We start from the raw sequence: 17,686 nt of genomic DNA on the forward strand, positions 1-17,686 counted from the left end.
GAGTGCTGGCACTACAGGTGTGCACCACCAGGCCTTCCCTGTATAGTAATTGTAATTTTTAGAATTTACATCATTTTCCCTTCTGGTAATTTAATTTGCAAGTGAAGGTATTCTTTCTTAGTTTTGTATCAATCATACACAAAGTTTTAAGAGTTAAATAATAACTTTTTTAAAAGATAATATAAATAAAATGTTGTGTTCTCAATACTTTGGACATCATACAGATATCATTATAATAGTTTTATAGCAAAATACTCTTGAATAATCATAATTGTTATGTAATGCTATTCTCAAGTGCATTTAAGCAAAGAAAACTACAAATGCTTGTGTGTCTAGAGAGACATATATATATATACATTCAATACATTGTAGTATAATTGTTGTAACCCACTTAACTTTCTTAAACTCTACAGCCCCTCTGTTGAAACCTACTTTAGTTCCCAGCATAACTGTGGCTCCTCTGTTAACACTTGCTGTCACTGTTCACATATCAGAAGCCATTTTTCCTCCAAGTCTTCATTTTGATCATAAGGTAAAATTAAGTTTAGGTTCTCAGACTCTACTTGTCTGGGAGCTTGAATAGCCTTATACTTGCAATTCAATACTTGTTGAACATTCTGCTTAAATTAATGATTTATGTTCTACTAAAACAAACAAACAAACAAACAAAAAACCTCAGTAGCATGCTATGTTCCTTTCTATCACAATGGTGAAGAACTGGAAAGTCCCTACGCCTATATCCTAGCCAGTCAGCTCAAAATGCTTTGTCTAGCTACCTAGATGCATTGTGCTTGGAACAAAATCGATTCTTATGTGTACATAATCAAAATGATGTGATGCTGCCCTCCCTCTTGTTTCCGACCTGGTTACCTGGTTGTTTTGTAGTTGTGATTGTTTTTTTTTATATAAAAAATCCGCCTTAGAAATGGACCAGCATCACAGTTTCATTCCTGAATCCAGGCTGTGGCCTTGACTGCTTAGTTTTTGTTCAATGTTCAATAAACTTTCATCAATTTCAGTCTGATGCTCGAGTGGTCAGTGTGCAGTTATTCCTGAACCCATAGCAATAGAAAATGAATATAGCATTCTTTCCCATGACAGAACTACATGTGACAATATTTTTTGGCCTCTAACTCAGTAGTTCCCAAATTTTCTAGTGCTGTTGTAACTCTAATACCATTCCTCATGCTGTGGTGACCACTGACTATATAATTGTCTTTGTTGCTACTTCATAACTGTAACTTTGAGACTGTTATGACTCATAATGTAAATATATGATACTGGAGATATTTTATATGTGGCCCTTGTGAAGGGATTGTTCCACCCACTAAAGGTTTCACAAGCCATAGCTTAATAATCACTTTTTAACTTAAAAAGAAATTCTTCTTAGGAATATAATTGAAAATAGTAGTTTAAAAAATTATCTGTCTTATTTTAAAGACTGAAAAGTAGACAACCATTATTTTTTCAACATAGCCAGCAAAGGGTTTGTTTGGCATGGTGGACATCTCATGAGCCACAGTCCACTGAGTTAAGTCAAGGCAGAAATTCAAACCCAAAGGAACCTGTGAAACACAAGCTGAAGTACAGGCCATGGACAGGTGCTGCTTACTGGCTTGGTCCTCATGGCTTGCTCAACCTGCTTTCTTTCTTTTTTTTTTTTTTTTTTTCTTATTAATTTATTTGGATTACATCTCAATTGTTATCCACTTACTTGTATCCTCCCCTTCCTCCCTCCCTCCCTTTTTCACCCTATTCCCCTCCCCTATGTCTGTGACAGACGGGGACCCCTTCCCCTACCATATAGTTATAATTTTTATGTTAAAATTGATTATTTACTACCAAGTGTTTAGCCCTAAAATCACATATATACAAGTAATATTATATGGACTGAGCAGATTTTATTTTTTTATTTAATGATGCATATAAATATACTTGTGTGTGTGTGTGTGTGTGATAAAGATAAAGATAGGATAAAGAGGACATGAATTTGAGGTAGACATTCATGGTAAACATGTTTAAAAGAAGGAAAGGAGGAAGGAAAATTGAGTATTTAAGTTTTAATTTCAGAATTATATATATATATATTTTTTTTTTAAAAAAAAAAACCTTTCTTATTTATTTAAAAGCAGACCACAAGTAGCTTACAAACTTTTGCACCCTTTTAGGAAATAAGATATGCAATGTCTTAGGTATAGTGTAGTTATGACTTTAGAGAAGCATGTGTTCTCAGTACAGCAAGTCTGTCAAGCATAATTCTGTGTAAGAACTCAATTTCTTCAAACAGCCTCTGCGTCAGAAGAAGAGAGAAAATGACTGTGTCTTTCCCTTGAAGGCATTATTGAGTATTCATGCCAAGTGATTTAACTGCATTTTATATATCAATAAATTGAGTAATGGATATTCAAAGGCAATTTAATTGTATATTACCCAGTTATCATGAGCATTTTTAACAAATTTCTCTTTCTTATAATCAAATGTCATTGATAAGATTTCATAGTTAATTTGGTTGTTTGATTCACCAAATTCTATATACAGCAAGTCATATTTCTCATCCATAATATTATTTAATTGTTGAATAATTTTTAGTTAAACCCCTTTCACTAAACCTCAGAAAGCTACCTGATACATGGATATTCCTGTAGCAATTATATAATAACAATTCAAATACAATATTTACAAAAACTTAATAATACTTATTAAACATCTTCAATAATCAAACATCACTGTCTCCATTAGCAAACTATCATTCTCTTATTCCTATTGACTATTGTTCTGCTAATACTCATCATAGGTAATACCAACACTAAATTTTTAAAACAATTAACAAAGCAATACTAAGAAGCAAACAACAGAATGTCAATTTTGCTGTATTGAAAATTGAGGGTCAACGATATCAATTATTTTGGTTAATTGGTCAACACTAAAATTGAGTCATATGCTAATATTTGTCTCTGTATCTCTATGTGCCTGGTCACTGGATTTTTCTAATACTCAATTTAATCCAAAAATTAGGAAGTTCAATTTAGAAATATGTTTTAAGTATTTACATCATTGACGGTATTTTCTTGTTTTTTAATTGAATAATGGTTCTTTTCTCATACAATATATTTTCATTATAAAATCTCCTCTGCTCCTTTCATTTCTGAATCCACTGCCTTTCTTTTCTGTCTCTCATTAGAAACAAACAGGTTTCTAAGAGATAACAACCATCACTGAAAAAGTAAAACAAAAAATATGAAGCTAAAATCATCAACTGCGGGCAGAATATTGTTCAAACTGGACAAACTGGATGCAGGAAAGCCAACTACTGAATGGTGAAAGGACAGAGTAGGCAAGGCCTTAATAATTTTTGTTTCACAGAAAATTCTGTCGGATATTATGGACCAATAGCATCAAGAGATAGATGCTGCAGTGTTTCAGAGTAATCTTAGATGACTGTCCAAGCAGCCAGAAGTCTCTGTAAAATCTTTGGTTTCAGAAGCTGCTTGCTCTGCACTTCCTGTTTATTGAGATATTTATGCTTCTCAGATCTCTAATGGAGTTGAAGACTTATCATTAAGCATGTTTGTTTGGGATTTAAGATGTTTTAGATCTAAAAAGGTATCTTTTGACTGGTAATGAAAATCATGATAGAAATTGAGTTAGGTATAGAGCTTTGAACACACCAAGACAGGACAGATGGTAGAGTATTTCTCCAAGTTTGCTAAACACATATGAACTGGACATTGTGAATGTGTTTTTTAGCAGATAGTATGTAGTTTATTGATGTTACAGGACAAAAGGGGGTATTGTTGCAGGATATTTGATCTAAATTATGGACTGTAAAACATGTTTTCCCTTGGGGAGTGGCTCAGCCCTAGCACACATCTTTACTCCAAGAGCTACATAAAGTCAACCCTAAGTCCAGAGGCAAAACAAGAAACCTGCAGATGGATTCCACAGAGAGGAGAGACATTGAGAGAATGGTATTTAAAACAGTGAGGAGAAGAAGAAAGGGCTTTTGGCTTTTGGCTTTTTCCATCCAGAATGTAAGCTGAGTAAGAAAGGCTTTTTCCTCTGATGTGTGAGCTGAATAGTAATTTCAGATGGGTGTTTTCTTTGCCTCTTCACCTAGGCTTGGCTTTATTTAGCTCTTGGATCAAAGATATGTGCTAGGACTGAGCCACACCATTACCACCTTTTTACAATAAACAGAAAGTTCTTGGATTAAAGGTGTGTGCTATGGCTGAGTCAATCCATATCTAGAAACAGATTTTCATAGTTTGCAATCTCAGGGTTCACAAGGGGATCAAATATCTTGAAATAGAATATCCTTTATCTTTACTTCGAAATAAACATGGTATTAAGAATATATAGCTTCTTCCTCTTTGCTCATCTTATCGATCAATTGAACTGTCTTTACAAAATCTTATTGTTGTATGAACTGCTGGTGATGAAAATTCCCCATTATTAATGAAACTAGCAATTTCACCATTATACTTGTGTTTTGTATGACTTTTTGCCATTGGTATCTACCTAGGTATGTCTGAGCATTCTAGAATGTAAATATTGTCTGTATTTCTGTCTTCATGAATTGTCGTATGAATTAGATTGCAGTTCTATCACCCTTCCATGAGTAACCTTCATGTCTTCCTGGCACAGATTTCTTTGATATAAAGAAACATCCTTGGTTCAGCCAGCACTTCTTTAACATATTTTCTAATATGTTCTTAATTCACACTAGTGATTTACAAAAGTTTTCATAAGTTTATCATAGAATCTATGATTGTATTTTGTGAGGACTTTGTCATGTTTATTTAGACTCCAGACTGTCTTTAATTTCAGACAATTTAATAAATGGTTATAGAATCAGACCATTATGTAAGAAAATGCCACTGGTTACATGAGGAAGAATGATACTTGGGAAATGATGTTTATACATCAGTTGTGATAGTGGTGCCAATTTCATAGTACATGGCTTAACATATGATAATGTATGCTTATATCCAAACACAGAGGTTGGGTATGATATTATTTCAGAAGATAAATCATTCCTGAGGAGATAGATCAGTTGTTACAATGTGTACTCAAGTATAATGATCTGATTTTGATCCCTGAACTTATGTAAAAGTATGGTATAGTGCTTTGTACTTGTGATTCCAGATCTGGGGAAGTAGCAACCGTGGGATGCCTGGAGCTCACTGGTAAGCAAGTCTATTTTTATACATAAGGATATTGAAAGACAACATTAACTCTTCTTGACAAAAAGTAAGTAGCTCTTGCTTCACTACACTATAGTTTGAAGTCTAAACTCCACACACATTTACATCCAGACATGTACTTGCAAAATAAAACTTCATGCATGAGAACAAACACCACACAACACACAAACACACACTCACATACACATGCACAGAGAGAGAGAGAGAGAGAGAGAGAGAGAGAGAGAGAGAGAGAGAGAGAGAGAGAGAGAGAGAGAGAGAGAGAGAGAGAGAGAGAGAGAGAGAGGGAGAGAGAGGGAGGGAGAGAGAGGAGACAAACACAGACAGACAGACAGAGATACAGAGACAGACAGATATCACATCTAAATTTAAAATTTATATTATAGACAGAATATAAAGCCAGAAAAAATTCCACCATGAATATAGGAGAGGTCTGAAGCCTCACTCTTGGCAGAGGAGCTGTTAACAAATTCTGGTTGCTGAGAATGAAAGTGTCACTCTTCTTGCAGATGTGCTCTCTGGTAGGTGGCCTTTACCTCAGTGGAGGCTCCCGTATCTGGACTCTCAGGATTATTAATAACAAAAAAAAGAATGAAAATGAACATGTGAATTTTGGAGTTTGGGACATAGAGGGAGTTGGTGTAAGGCAATGGTGGATGTGTGATCAAAACATATTAAATAAATGTAGTAAATTTTCACTGAATACTTTTTTAATATTTAAAATAAAAATACACAAAATAGAAATTTGAGTCTGCATTTTGGTTGGTTTAACAGGAAGCTGAAGTTTTTGTGTCATTTCCCTGTCCTTCATGACATGCTTCCTTTCCCCTAGATAAACAAATGGGTCTGAAAAAGGTAGAATCAGAAGTAATGCCAGCATTCATAAAAATTAGGTTTATTGAGAAGTGGTTTTGTTTTTGTTTTTTTCTTCTGTTCTGCCCATGCCCACATAAAACTAAAAACGGAAAACAAAACAAAACAAAACAAAAATGAAAAGAACAAAAGAAGCTAAGATTTACATTACATAATCTCATTTAAGGAAGGCTCAACAGTTCTTGCAAACAGACTTCATTGCTGGAGAGAAGGAGATCTGTCTTCAGGGCTCAGTCAGAGAAGTAGGACTGGGTGAAGAGAGGAAAGAGTTTGGCTGCACTCCAGTGATCCTGCCTTCAGTGTTTTTCCTTGAACATTCTTTCCCTTATGAAACATAACTAAGTCATCAAGGCCCGGATGTCAAAGTGTATGGAGAGCTGTCTCCTTCAGTTTTGACAGGAGCACAACTCAGTATCTTCTGTATTCTTTAAATTTGATGTAATATCTCAAAACACCGAGTCAGTGAAGTTTACCTGGGTTTTAGCTTAGTATTTCCTCCATCTGGAAGTTTTGCCAGTCCTTAGACTAGGTTATTCTCTTATTTATAATTTCACTGATATGATGATGTATATCTTCTACAGGCCTATTCATTGAGATTTAGGCAGTCATTTATTTAATATCCTTTTTAATTCATTATAAAAATCTAAAAATCATTTTAAATGTTATTTTTCATGTGATATATTTTGATCATGTTTTCTTCTTCCCTTACCCCTCTCAGATGTCCTCACCTCCCTCTCTACACAATTACATGTACTCTGTCTATCTATCATCTAGAAAACAAAAAAATATGGGAAAGACCAATAAGACAGAAATGCAAAATAAAACAAAATGAAGCAATAAGTTTTACAAAAATGCCATTGAGTGTCCTTGTGTTTTCCAACTCTTCCTAGACACAGGACCTGACTAGAGTGTTCTTATCATGCTCAGTGAGACTCCATTAGAGAAAATTGGTTCTCACTTTACTGGCAGGTGACAATTGCAGAAAATTTCTTGATTAGGAGTTGAAGCTATCTCTCCTTTTCCATCTCAGGGCTGAGACCTTGTCTGGCTTGAGACTGTAGATTTCATGTATTCTGTCATAGTTTCTATGAGTTCATATGTGCTTTGTCCCATTGTGTCTTTGGGAGATATGGTTTCCTTGGTGTCATCAATTACCTCTTGCTCTTACAATAATCTCTTTGCCTGTTTTCCAAACAGTTCAGTGACCCTCACAATGTGGATGCAGACATCTCTTAGGACTGAGTGTTCCTGGATTTCACACTTTCTGAACATATTTCAGTTGTGAGTCTCTATGTTAATCTCATCTAATGAAAGAATCAGTTTCTCTGACAAATGTTGAACAATGCCCTGAGGTATGCGTAGAACAGCGTGTCACTAGGAATCATCTTACAGCTCTGTTCCTTTAGCAGTATAACTAAGAGCGGATGTTTCCATAGGCCAATGAGTCACAAGTTCTTGGCCAATTTAGTAGTTTAAGGTGAGAGTTGCGTCTCACAGAGTTGGCTTTACATTCAGTCAAAAAGAGATTAGTTTTTCAGATAACTCATGAAGACTATTATTTTTTTCTTTCTGTATCACATCACGTAGTAGAAATGTTAGTATAGAGCATGTGCTAAATTACTAATTTATGCTTTGAAATAATAATAGAGTCCAATTTGTTTTTAGCCCACAAAGAAAGTATCAAATGCCAGAAATACCTTCTATTGAAAGGCTTGAATTTCAGAAACAATGGAGAATACAGAACGCTACATTAGTTATAGTTCTCATTTTACATTTTTAATTTTTGGTATAAATGAGTGTGCATGTGGATGTATACATGTATGCATGTGTGTGCATGTGTGTGTGTGCATGTGTGTGTGTGTGCGTGCGTGTGTGTGTGTGTGCGTGTGTGTGTGCATGTGTGTGTGTGCATGTGTGTGTGTGTGTGCGTGCGTGTGTGCGTGCATGTGTGCGTGCATGTGTGTGTGTGTGCATGTGTGTGTGTGCGTGCGTGTGTGCGTGCATGTGTGTGTGTGTGTGTGTGTGTGTGTGTGTGTGTGTGTGTGTGCTATATGTATGCAGTGCCTGAGAAGGTTAAAAGCTTAAGCTGTATCCTCTGGAACTGGAGTTCAGGCAGGGGTGAGATGCAGAACGTGGATGCTGAGAATGAAAACTGGGGTCTCTGCAAGGAGAACAAATGCTCTGAGCAGTGGAAACATTTCTTTAACTTCTAAGATATATAAAGTAGGTACAACAGAAAAACTGAGAAAAATTATTTAAAAATTGGCAAGATGCTATGAAAAAAGTAGCTAAAATTTTAAAAACTATTTTTGGAGTTTCCTTTTAACATTGCTAAGCCAAGGCTGTTTGACAGGAACGGATTGGGGAGGGACCATAGTGCCACTTGGAATCTCATGATATGACAATTTAATATTTTTATTTTTTGTTGTTGTTAGTATATATTTATTCATCAGGATAGTACCAGCTTTAAAGAAAAAAATTTGTAGTATTACTTCTCTTTTACTTTATGGTAATATTTTTCTTTTTAGTCACAATCATTAGAAAGTTATAGGCACTATATATTCTGTATAAGACTTAGTGATGTACCAGCACCCTCAATTCTCTACTCTTTATACAAAGAGACTATCATCATTCCAGGGGTATCTGCTATGAAATACTATGATCTTAGATATTTAATTGATTTTATATTTTTGTGATCATTTGTATTATGAGACTCTATACATTTCATATAGATCACTTTTATAAAATATATTTTAGCTATTCTCATATTAATTTTCATCATGTTTTCTCTTAATTTATTATAATTACATCCTGATTGTTATTCCCTCTATTGTATCTTCCTGTTCCCACTCTCCCTCCCTCCCACCCTATTCCCCTACCCTAGACCTCTGACAAAAAGCTACTCTCATTTTTTAACTGAATGTCTTATCAAACATAATTATCAGTGATGACTTGGAGAGAATTTTTTCATCAGTGCATAATATTAGAGGAGAAAATTAGTTTATTCTCCAAATGGGTGACTTCTCTCAACTGTCAAGGTAGAATGATCCAGTACCTAAAATGCTGAGGTACTGCCTAGCTCAAGGTAAGAATTCAGAATTTGTGTGTTCAGATGAGCACATACATGTAAGTGAACATGAGCAAATTGAATGAAGTGAAAGCCTAAAAACAGTCTGTAAAGTCTGCATAAGTGAATTCCTGAATGCAAAACCATGTGGAGGTTTTGAGCTAAACTGTAGCTCTTCCATTTATTCATATACACACATACAAGCACCACATCCTGTTTCCCTCAGTAGGTGGGGTAATAATAAATTGGCTGTCTTTTTTTGTCACTGGAAAGTTTACAGCTTTGGACAGAATCTGGCATGTACACACACACACACACATACACACATGCATGCGTGCACACACACACACACACACACACACACACACACATCAACAAAACAAGACAGTCACTTGTCATTCCACTGATTGTCCTCCAGAAGAGCAAAGTACTACTTGTTACAATACTGAAATATAGAATTCTCCTGGCCAAAAGAAAAGAAAAGAAAAGATTTCAAGATATAATGGTAGAATAAGCCACAGAGAGTCAAAGCAGAAGCAATGCAGCACTTGCCAGAGAGATTGTTTGTGTGATCACATTCATTTCCCTGGGTTCTAAGATGCATTTAACTGAACAAGAGTAATGCTGAGTTAAACTGATAAAGATCATTATGAATATGAGTGTGTGCTTCTTGGCTTTTATTATGTCTGTTGTTCTAGCACACTAGCAGCGACCTACATCAGCATAGAAAATAGCAGTCATCTAAATTATACAACGATGCACTCAAAGTTTGTTGTGTAAATCATTAATGTCCTTATGGAATGCATTTTCTCTCACATAAATGTGAATGTGTGTCTCCTCCACTAATAATAACAAGAACTGAATGTCTAATGCATCTGCAAACATGCAAGTGTCACTTAAACCTTGGGACACACATAGTGTGTTCTATATGGTCAGTAGCATTTGCTGTAAGAAATAAATCATGCTATCCCAACCCTTTTCAAATTAGTCTTGTATAAAAGAAGGCCCTGGAGTAATTTCTATACCTCAATTCATTGCTTTCAAGAATTACATAAAAAATTCCTCTAGTCAATGTTTAATGCTTAAAAATGTATTTTGTCAGTGGACTAAGCAGCTACATTGGCAAATTACATAGTAAGTCTTTGGATCACCCTTCAGTGTATGCATTAAGTAGATGAACATAAAACTCTTAAACATATAAGCTACAGGATCTTCTGGCTTCAAATTTTTCTGTGTTGTCCATGACTGCCTTTTTTGTATTCTTCACCCACAAAAGTGAAGAACATGTTTGTAGAAGAAAAACATTCAAGATTCAGATTTTTAAAATAATTCATCCTTTCAAGTACATAATTATGACCTGCCATTATGCTAAGTGTTATACATAAAAAGACAGAAATTTTGAAGAAAGCTGACAAGCAAACAGACAGTGAAAATGCAGGGTGCTGGAAAATTTTGAGGGTTTCCAAGCAGTGACAGCATCACATTTTGAGATTAGAAAAACTCTGGCACAAAGCTATGTGGCTGAAGCTATAACAAAGTAATAAGACCGAAAGTTAAACCAAGATGCTGGAAGATAAATATAAGCAGCAAAGGGAAGCTGACAGTTAACAACCCAGTGGGAGGTTCCTGAGCCTCAGGCAGCCTTAGGGATTCTGTGGCTCTCTCAAGGATTAGAATCCCAGTAGGCCATCAGGCCAAAGCTGTGCAGCAACTAGGACAGAAGGTGGGGGAATGGAAGAGAAAATGAAAGTTCTGGGATTCTTTTCTGTACCCACTGTAAAAAAATTCGACAAGGTGTAGAAATAGCATAGGACCCAGCAAGTGTGATGCTGAAGTCTCAGCCATGCTCACAGAGTCAGCTCCTCTCCTTGAACCTGAAGGAGGATGAGGACTTAATGTTCAAGTCAGAGCAAAGGACTACTTGTCACACAGCTGGGAAAGGTGAATTTATTAAGACCCTCCCTCCTCCACGAGGGAATGCTGATGGGCAAGGTCTGATGTTGGTCTTGTGCACATTGCAACTGCACAAATGCATTGAAAGTGCATTTGTGCAGCCATCGTGTCAGGTTGGAAGATGTACTCTTTTCTTTAGCCCCCTCTTCTGCAATACTCTCTGCACTTTTGAAAAGTAAAATAGATGTCTCGTGTAGGGCTGACCATAAAGGTCGCTTGTTCTCAGCACATTGCCCAGTTATTAGTCTTGAGTCTCTGCACTCATCTCCACCTACTGGAAACGGTAATAATGTCTTCACCAAGGCAGAAAGCAGCACTGATCTGTAGGTGTAAACAAAAATGTATGGGACAGTCTGACATATTCATTTAGCTGAACAATAGGAGGTTCCTTCCTGGGTGTTGGCCAAGTGTATAGTACTAATCATTGGCTGGTTTCTCTTATACCACTCAAGGCATTTATTATTACTATTTGCTTTAACACCAGTGAAGTTGCCTTGCCTCCTTTTCACAAAGGTTGGTATTATATTTCACATGGGTCATAATTGAGTAAGACTGCTGATGTCTTTTCTCACCTACCAGGCTCACAGCAGTGCCTGGAACTCTGAAAACTAGCCAGCAATGAGGAAGCTTCTAGCTAAATCCTGGATTGGTTTTGGGAGACACCCAACACCTCAGAAAGTAGTATCTAAACTGGCGCTGGGCTTTTTCTTTGATAGTCTGTTTCTTCTAAGAAAGGCATTCTCCAGCCATGCTCGGCATCTCATTTCAAGCTATTTTCCCTTTACTAATGTTTTAATAGGCTTAAAACTGGTAGGTTTCCATATACCCTTCTGCCTGATTAACCATTGAACTTATCCTCTTGTCTTACACAGCATTCCACCCCAATTAAACACTCTTACTCCCAGTTCTCACTCTACATTATTTTACCAATCTTCTTTTTTTTTTTTTTTTTTTTTTAACTTCACCTATCTTCTACTTTGTTTTCTTCCTTGCTACGTCCAACCTCACACAGCTAGTGTCTGCTTTCCAGTTTCTGAACAGCTATATGTCTTCTAAATCAAACACAAGAATCTAAAAATTAGGATCTACACATGATAAAGAGCATGTGACAGCTGGCTTCCTTGGCTTGTGTCACACCAAATAGTATATTTTTATTTGCAGTTGAATAAAATATCATTGGGAATAGGTAATGCATTTTTAATATCCATTTTACTTGATAAAGAATAAATTGCCATTGAGAATATGTAGTGTGTTTTTATTGTCCATTTATCAGTTGGTAACTATCTAGGCTGCATCCATTTATTATCCATCATAAATACAACAGCAATGAACAAAGATGAACAAGTACACGCAGAAGGATGTAGAAGAGATAGAGTCCTTTGGCTATATGTCTAGGAGTAGTATAGCTTGATCATAAAGCTTAACTGTAACAAGTGTTCAGATTGATCTGAAATATGCATTTAGTTAACAATCTCACGTAATTTCTATGCTATCTTTAGTGTACATACATATAAGCTTATCTATGTAATAGATATTTGATGCCAGGTATGAAAACCATTGCATAGAAAGTACAAAGGAGACCAGATACTGCTTCTGTTGCTTGAACAAAGGGTAACATTTAGCAAGGGACAGTTTACATAGCATCTATTTTACAAGGCAAATGTTCCTCTTTCTTATTTTTCTTATTTATTTGTTTAATCACTTTACATCCTAATTCTAGCCCCTCCCTACTGTCCTCCTAGTCCTCCCCTCATACTCCCATCTCCTCCTCAGAGAAGGGGAGGCCCACAAGGAGTGTCAATCCATCCTGTCATCTCAAGTTACACAGGGCTAAGTGCATCCTTTTTCACAAGGCAGCCTAGTAGGAGAAAGGGGTCTAAAAGCAAGAAACAGAAGCAGAGACAGTGCCTACTCTCATTGTTCGTCGACTTACATGTTGACCAACCTGCATATCTGCTGTATATGTGTAGGGGGTCTACTTCTAGCCCATGCATGCTTTTTTGGTTGGTGGTTCAATCTCTGGGAGCCCTCATGGACCCAGGTTAACTAACTTAGTTATTTAGTTAGAACACGTAGTAGGTCTTCTTGGGGTGTCCTTGACACTTCCAGCTCCCTCTATCCTTACTTCCCACTCTTCCACAGCCTATTGTTTGAATGTGGCTCCATTTATCTGTTTCCAACAGCTGCTGGATGAAGCCTCTCAGAAAACAGGTATGCCTGACTCCTGTCACGGATATTTTTCTGGGTCTGGGTTCTGTCACTAGGATGATCTTTTCTACTTCCATCCAGGCAAGAGTTTTCTTTTTCACTTATTTATTCATTTTACATCATAGTCAATAGCCCCCTACCTCCTCTCCTCTCAGTCCCAGCCCCCTCCCTCTTTCCCCATACTCTTTCTCCTTTTCCTCAGGAAAGGGGAAATCAGACCTGGCAGGGGAGAGGGCAGCAGACAGAAGGCCTGTAGAGAAAAGAGAAATTGTGGGCAGGGGCATCAATGTGAAAAACTGGAGACCTAAGTCAGAGTAGGCTTCTGGGAGGATATGGGGGGGGGGATTCCTAGTAGCAGAGCCATGGAGGCTAGACAAGACTCCTAGTAGAAGGAGGCGAACACAAACACACCCACAAAAACATTGACACAAATATTACCCTGCCTATAAGATGTGCAGGAATGAAAAATAGCCTTTCTCAAATAGAGCAGAGATTGAGGAAATGGCCAAACAATGTCTGGTCCAAGCCCTGTCACTGAAAATCCTCTGCTATTCTTGCAGATAGTGGAGGTGTTCTCTGAGAGGCTTCATCCAGCAAAGGTTTAAAACAGATGCTGAGACTTACTGCCAAACATTGGGTGATGATTAGGCAGTCTGGTGGGAAAGTGGGGGAAAGGAGAAAAACCTGGAGGTGATTGGAGCTCCACTAAAAGACCAACAGAACCAACTAACAAGAGCCCAGAGGGGCTTGTGGAGACTGAAGCACTAACCAAGGACCATGAATGGACTGCATCTAAGGCCCCTGCACAGATGTACCTCATGGGCAACTCAGGCTTCGTGTGGCTCCTCTAGTAAGGGAAACTAGTAAAGGCTGCCTCTGACATGGATTCTGTTGCCTAATTTTTCAACACTTCTCCCTGCTAGGACTGCCTTGGCAGGCCTCAGGGGAAAAGGCAAAAGATTTTTAAGTAAAAGTATATGACTATAATTTCAACAAAATAAAGAATAAGATGATGATTATATTTTTAGTAAAAATACAACTTTCTATCCTCAGTTTCTTATTCCATTTAAACATTTCCACATTCTGGGAAAACATTGTTGTATTTTGTTTTTTTAATTTTTTTTTGTGTATGCGGCCCTACATTAGTTAGAAAACCAGGGCCATGCTTCTGAGGAAGAACTGAGGTCAAACCTTTTCGAAATCAGAGTCTAGGCTTAAATTAAGGTCTATGCTAGGGCAGCATGTTAAACCTTCTCAGTTCCATTCTTAAATTGCCCTGTTATTGATGCTTGTCAGCTGACAGGCAAGATCACCTCTGATTAAAGAGAACTTTATTCACAGTAGCATTTGGTTGGAAAGAAAAACAAACTGGAAGAGAAAAATAACTTACGAATGAAACAGATTTTTCTGCACCTGGAGACCAAGCTTTGTTAATTAGCTTTACTAACATGTTACTATTATTATGACTGTATTTAACCTCTGTTTGCATTTAAATTGTTAGTTCACCATGTTTATATTATTAAAATATTTTCTTGCTAAAACTCATATTCTCTCTTCCCTCTGTTGTTAGCTCCTTGAGGTGGGGAGGGGGACTGATAAAGGATTATATAAGTAACGAAGCATCATGCACAGACTTAAACTTAGAAAAAGTCTAGACTTTAGATAAATCACAGGCTGCCTTAGGAGTGTGAAGACATTGGAGAAAGGCTATTGCATTTAAATAAACAGCTGCCTCTAACCCACTGCAGTGGCTATCCATCAATAGACTTGAGGTACTCAGAGAGAGGCCGAGATCAGGAAAGGACTCTGCTTCTGATAAGATGAAATGATTCTCATAGGGCATAAATCTATCGTGAGGCCTCCTCCACTCTCTATATTGGTCTCTGCTTTAAAAAATAAAACTGGTTGCAGGAAGCTCAGATGTTGGTAATTGACAAAGCCGTGCTCTAATAATCTCTTTGATTAGGCATAACAGAGCCACAGAAATAGCAGGACTATGAGCAGTAAGTAAAGCTAGGGAGACAGGAGTCAACGCTACAGCCCCGAGGGCAGCGCATGTCCTGAGGTGAATTATTAAACGTGTTTATCAAAGCTGGAAAAGAAATCCTGGCTTGAAATGAGTTGGATACAATATCATCATGACAGTGTGCTAAGAAGCAATGTCTCATTTAAAGAATGTTTGTGATCAATTAACAAATGTTTTAGATGTAGCAGAATTTCTATTTTTGAATAAGATGATAATAAAATGTTCAATTATTTTCTTCTGCCTAACTAAAAAACAGCTAATTGGATTAAATCTATGATTTTAGTTTATACATATTAAACACATTGCATTTACTGCCCTGTGTTTTAGGAAGATTTACAGTTTCATTGCTTGATAACTAACAATAATGCATTCAGTGGTTTTTCTCCATAATATAAAATACTGCTGAATTCTGTAATTTCATAATGAAGCTAATTAAAATACAATTATTTCAAAAATATTTTATTTTTCCATTCAAACTGTTCATCGACTTAATGGTCCTTTATACATTGGAAGTATATTTCTTAGCTTGAATGAAAATTTAAATATTCTTAATTTAGAAAGGGTAATAATATTTTAGCTGTAAATACTTAATGATGCAGCTGATTTACTGAAGTGTTGCCTGAATTCTCCAACTGGCATTTAAAAGAATGTTTTCTTGTATTGTGATCTGTGAAGCACTGTCCTATGCTTCACACCACTTCTGTTTCTTATAAACATAGTATAATTTTTTCCCACTGAGCTCTCGAGTGTCCAGATGACTTCAATATGTCTACTGTACTTAGTAGGAAGTTCACAAAAGCTACATAAGACATCAGTCAGGGAGAAGTACAAGCAGTGTGTACACCAGCCTCATGAAAGCTTCAAGGACACAGATTACTCATTTGGAACTATAAAGATATTTCGCACTCCTTCCAAAATCAGGATTCATATTGCACGGCTAAATAGTACAATACTACTTGGAAGATGTTATTTTCTAATCATGTCTCTTCATTTATCACTTGGAGATCAACTTCTGAACAAATGTCATAGATGTATTGCCTGTGATTAGATCAACAAAGATTCATCCCTCAGAGAAGAGTTTACCATCTGCTGAAGATAGACCCTGCTCTGAACAGGATGTTCTGGGAATGCTAATATTTGATCAGCAACAAAGGTTTTTTTCAGAGATGCATGGATGATGCCTGCTTTATTTTTTTTATTTTATTAATTTATTCATATTACATCTCGATTGTTAGCCCTTCCCCTGTTTCCTCCCATTCTCCCCTCCCTCCCAATTCTCCCCTTCCTCCCTCCCCTATGTATGTGACTGTGGGAGACCTCCTCCCCCTATATATGCTCTCAGAATATCAAGTCTCTTCTTGGTAACTAGCTATCCTTCCTCTGAGTGCCACCAGGTCTCCCCATCTGGGGGACATGGTCAGAAAAGCGGCACCAGAGTTCGTGTGATATCAGCACTGTTTTAGTTAATTTTTTTTCTTTTACTATACTAATCTATAATAAAAAGCAACTTAGGGGAGAGTGGGTTTATTTTGTCCAACAAAGAAATCCTAGTAGCAGGACGTGGAGGCAGCCAGCCACATTGGATCTGCAAGCATATTCTATCTGTATCTTTAACTTTGAAGATGAAAGTAAAAGCCAGAAAGACAACGATTGGCTGTTTTATATAACAGCAGTTCAGGCCAATTGCTGCACATTTGACTGTCCATTTGACTGATAATTTGGTCTCTCTCTCTCTCCTCATGCTCTTTCTGTTCTGTGTTTTGTCCTCACAACAGCAAATTGATTGTAAAAATAATAGATAAATGAATTGATTAACTGTGGTGACAAGAAAAACTGGAGAGCACTTATAGCTAGTAAAAACAGCTGTAATGTGTCAAATTATTCTTTCGTTTATAGTCATTACCATAAATAATATACTTCGCACAAGTTTTTATTTCTGTAAAAAAGAGCAATAAAAAGAGAACAAAGTGAAGATTGGAGAAAGAAAAGAAGAAGGAAAGGGGAAAGAACGGTAAGAAGGAAGGAGAAATAGGAAGAGGAACAAATGAGAGAATGGAAACTGTAGATAAATAAACAAATGGATCATATATATCTGGGAAAATGCCTGAAAATGAGATCACTTTTAGATGTTATTTTCTCCTTTTCCTCAAAGATTATATTTCTTATTCATTGATAAATCCCAGGATCAGAGTAAGACATGTTTGAGATGGTTAGCCATAGCAAGAACGAAGACAGGCATTCTGTCGAGGAACCTCTACCTAAAGGCATTCTAAGTACATAACAGTACATTTTAACCTTCCTTCTCCTTTGGCTCTGTCTATAGATTGCAGAATTCCATCTCATGGGAACACATGC

This window comes from Acomys russatus, chromosome 8, assembly GCF_903995435.1.
Source record: "Acomys russatus chromosome 8, mAcoRus1.1, whole genome shotgun sequence".
Classification (NCBI taxonomy): Eukaryota; Metazoa; Chordata; class Mammalia; order Rodentia; family Muridae; genus Acomys; species Acomys russatus.